The sequence below is a fragment of the Myotis brandtii genome, unplaced genomic scaffold (genome assembly GCF_000412655.1).
Source record: "Myotis brandtii unplaced genomic scaffold, ASM41265v1 scaffold601, whole genome shotgun sequence".
Taxonomy (NCBI): domain Eukaryota; kingdom Metazoa; phylum Chordata; class Mammalia; order Chiroptera; family Vespertilionidae; genus Myotis; species Myotis brandtii.
In genome coordinates, this window is record NW_005370276.1 from 12,593 (window position 1) to 17,267 (window position 4,675).

General features: G+C 43.8%; 1 pseudogene; it reads right to left on the reverse strand.

Annotated features, from left to right (window-relative positions):
* LOC102253745 overlaps window positions 1-1,003 on the reverse strand; it is a 3,122-nt pseudogene extending 2,119 nt beyond the window's left edge.
* Window positions 1,004-4,675: the final 3,672 nt, after the last annotated feature.

The following is a 4,675-nucleotide window of genomic DNA, read 5'->3' on the forward strand; positions in this document are numbered from 1 at the left end:
CCAGATTTATTATCAAAAGATTATGACCTAACATTATTGAAGCTGAAGTATTAACAGGATATGCAGAGGGAGAGGTTGTTCTGATTCCAAGAATTAATTTGTCCCCATCTGAAACTGGCCTCCCATTTAAATTGATTCATCGACAGTTTCCCGTGATGCCAGCATTTGTGATGACTATTAATAAATCACAAGGACAAACCCTCTACAGAGTAGGAATATTCCTACCTGAACCCATTTTCCCACATGGTCAGTTATATGTTGCTTTCTCTCGAGTTTGAAGAGCATGTGATGTTAAAGTTAATCTTCTAAATACTTCATCACAAGGGAAATTAGTCAAGTACTCTGAAAGTGTTTTCACTCTTAATGTGGTGTACAGGGAGATACTAGAATAAGTTTAATCACTTTATCAGTCATTGTTTGCATCACTGTTATTTTTATATCATGGTTTTGTTGTTTTCATATCATGTTTTTGTTGTTTTTATATCATGCCTCTGTTGTTGTTATATCCTTTTGTTACTGTTTATTTATTAATAAATTTATATATTATTTTCATATACATTTTACTAATTTCCTTTACTCTCTCACACTTCTGTTATAGAGAAAGGGCAAATAGCAATATTAAAATATTTCCGCTAATTAATTCCCTTTCAATGTGCATGAATTTCGTGCACCAGGCCACCAGTATCTAATAAAAACTCTCTTGGGAGCGGAGAGCTAAAAGACTGGTCAGCAGACACTGGATTGCCAATCGCACATCATCTGCAACAACAGTAGCTTTCTTGGCATTGCTTGAATACATGTTTGCATCATCTAGAATTGTGGTCACATATCAGAAGGCAAACTCCATCATCTGATTTATAACTCTGGGCTCCTATTCTGTAATCCCCATATCCTTCAGGGTTTGTGCCATCATCTGTGCATCTTCCAGCATGCTCTTGGGAGAAGCCATCTTGCCAGACTCCGTGATATCCAGTGATGAGACTTCTCCAGCTAAATCACCCATGTTAATGTATTTCAGTCCCGATCTTAAAGCAAGTTCTTTGCCTCATGTGGTTTTTCTAACCCCTGGTGTACCCATGAGCAGGATGTTCAGAAGCATTTTTTCCATGTGTATCTTGGCCATTTGTATGTCCTCTTTGGAGAAAGGTCTATTCAAGCCTTCTTTCCATTTTTTAATTAGATTGTTTGTCTTCTTTTTTATTGAGTTGTATGAGTACTTTATATGTTTTGGAAATTAGCTCCTTATCAGATGTATCATTGGCAAATATGTTCTCATTCGGTGGGTTCCCTTTTCAATTTGATCGTGGTTTCTTTTGCTGTGCAGAAGCTTTTTATTCTGAGGTAGTCCCATTTGTTTAGTTTCTCCTTAGTTTCCTTTGCCCTAGGAGATGTATCCATAAAGATATTGCTACATGAGATGTCTGATATTTTACTGCCTATGTTTTCTTCTAAGATTTTTATGGATTCATGCCTTACATTTACATCTTTTATCCACCTTTAGTTTAGTCTTGTATATGGTGTATGTTGGTGGTCCATTTTCATCTTTTTGCATGTGTCTGTCCAGTTTCCCAGTACCATTTGTTGAAGAGACTGTCTTTACTCCATTGTAGACTTTTGCCTCCTTTCTCAAATGTTAATTGACTGTAATGGTGTGGGTCAATTTCTGGGGTCACTGTTCTGATCCATTGGTCTATATGTCTGTTCTTGTGCCAGTACCAGGCTGTTTTGGTTATAATGGCTTTGTAGTATAGTTTTATATCTAGTATTGTGATCCCTCCTACTTCTCAAGATTGCTGCAGCTATTTGAGGTCTTTTATGGTTCCATTTAAATTTTTTTTTTAGTATATTCTAGCTCTGTGAAGTATGCCATTGGTATTTTAATAGAGATTGTGTTGAATCTGTAGATTGCTTTGGGTAGTATAGACATTGTAATGATGTTAATTCTTCCAATCCATTAATATGGTATACACTTCCATTTGTTTGTAGCTTCCTCTATTTCTTTTTTAAATGTTGTATAGTTTTCCAAGTACAGGTCTTTTATCTCCTTGGTTAAGTTTATTCCTAGGTATCTTATTTCTCTGTTGCAATGGTAAATGGGATTGTCTGTTTAGTTTCTCTCACTGGGGGTTCATTATTGGTGCCATCAATTTGTGGATGTTGATTTCATACCCTGCTACCTTACCAAATTCATTTTATTAAGTCTAGTTGTTTCCTAGTGGAGTCTTTAGGGATTTCTATGTCATGTCATCTGAGAATAATGATACTTTTATTTTCTCCTTTCCAATTTGAATGCCTTTTATCTCTTCTTCTTGTCTGATTGCTGTAGCTAGGATTTCCAGTACTATGTTGAATCAGAGTGGTGAAAGCGGATATCCTTGTCTTGTTCCTGTTCTTTGGAGTTATGGTGTCTGTGGTGGGGACTCAAGCTGATGTTTCTGACTAGTTAGATCATGCAAAGACTCTAACCTCCAGAGAACTACCTCTGCCTGCAGACTGATTGGATTCAGTCTGGAGTAGGTCCAGGCAAGTGTCCTCAGGTAAGCTGAGAGGTTTTCCAATAGGGTGGGACAATTGCTTCTGTCTGGAGGCCAATTGTTATGCTCAGTCTCTCTCTCTCTCTCTCTCTCTCTCTCTCTCTCTCTCTCTCTCTCCTGGGTCTCGCATGGGGGAGGGGATCCCAGAGACTCTGATGCACCTGCAACACAGATCTCACAGGCACTGAGGAGGCAGGAGAAGGTGGGAGCAGGGCTTGAAAAGGGTATAGACCCCCAGGGCTGCAGGAGGGACATAATTTGTCCATATGACCCATGTCCCCTTCATTTCTCCTCTGACCTGGCTGTTGTTCTGTGGACATTGGCTTGCCCGGGCCTGGGTGAAGAGGGTGGGAGCAGTGGTGAGCCAGACCAGGTCAAGGCCAGGGAAACCCACTGGGGAGAAGCCCAGAGACTGAGGAGGAAGGAGAGAAACCCGAGGAGAAGAGGGAAGGGGAAGTAGGGAGTTACTCAACACAGACAGCAGGGAGGGAGGACATGTGGGGGGCATCCAAGGGGCAGAATAAGTAAGACTCCCATTGATTCAAGACCTGTGACCCAGGTTCTGTGCTGAGCATGTTAATGGCACAACACACCCCATGGTATTCACCCCCACATGCGTGGAGAAGGTGACATCATTACCCAAAGTCCCATGGACGTCCAGCTGCCCACATGTCCTTCTGCGAATAGTCCAAGAAGCAGGTTGGCTGGGCCCAGCTCCCAGAGCAGAGGGTGGGGGCTGTGCTCTCCAGCTGGGCAGCCGGCTCCCGCAGCTCAGATGCTGGCTGTCTTCTCAGAAAGGTGCTGGAATGCTCTGGTGTGTGGTGGGGCTTCCTGTTGGCATGGGATTAGACTGCTGGCCTTAATGGACATTTTACAGGGACATTAGACTACATAGGACAGCTGCTGTGACATGGGAAGTGACACAAGCTGGGGGTACCCTGCTTTTTCTGGTTTTGAGATCAAAAAATGTCCCTGCCTCGGTTTCCCCTTTCTCCCTAACCACCATCTTGCCCCTCTCTGCACCTGTTTCCCTTTCTGTGTCCCCTCTCCTGCTCCTCGGTCTATCTCCCTCTGTGTCCCCCTCCTGCAGTTGTGCTCACCCCTCAACCACAGCCTGTCACATGTCCCTCCAAATCCCTGCTAAGTCTCCCTATATTTTGCTGAGGTTGGCCTGGCTAAGAGGATTGGAGCGTTTGCTAAATGGGACCAGGACAGGGTCAGAGAAAGGCTTTGGGAGACTTAGGGGCCAGGACAGCCACAAGAGGGCGGCAGAGGAAGCTGGAGACTGGAGACAGAGGGAGCAGTTAGTTCAAGCATGTCAAATTCACTGGTGGGCAGGCCACATGGGGCCCACAATGAATATTTTGGTGGCCCAGCCTATATAATGGTATGTAAGAAATGTTTTATTAAAAATTGCGTTACCTAATTTTTACAATATCCTGTTATGCATAATCCTATCTAATAAAGAGGGAATATGCTAATTGACCCTCATGCCATCACAAAGATGGCACCCACAGCCAATAAGGGGGGAATATGCTAATTGACTGCCCCGCCCTCAAAGATGGTGGCGACCAGAGCCACAAGATGGTGGTGCCCAGTCTTCTCAGCCCCCCAGCTGCCCAGGGCCAGCCTGAGGTGCAGGCAAGCCTCGGATGGTGGCTGCCCAGCCACCCAGGGCCTCCAGAGGCTCAGGTAACCAGGGCTGGCTGAGGCTTCCCCTGATCGCCGGGTCGCCTCCCACCCCTGAGGCCTCCTGGGCTGTGACAGGGGGCAGGCCAGGCTGAGGGACCCCCTCCAGTGCATGAATTTTCATGCATTGGCCCTCTAGTTATTAATAACGAACTACAACATTCCCTAATGCCTGATTACTATAATTATGTTGCATTCGTTTCCCTTAAGTGCCTTATGCGCAGGCGCACTATTTCTCTCCACTAATACTAGCAGCCAATATTGCAGAAGCCAATTGCCACGTCATTAGTCTTGGACTGACTTATTTGGTGTGCGCAACAGCAAATATTTCACTTTTGGAGAACAAGAAAAATAGGTATATTTGCACCGTGCTCATTAATTTGTGCAGTTATTCAGTGTCTGGTAAGTTAATGTCCAAGGAAAAATATCAATTTTTATTAAAATGTCCTATT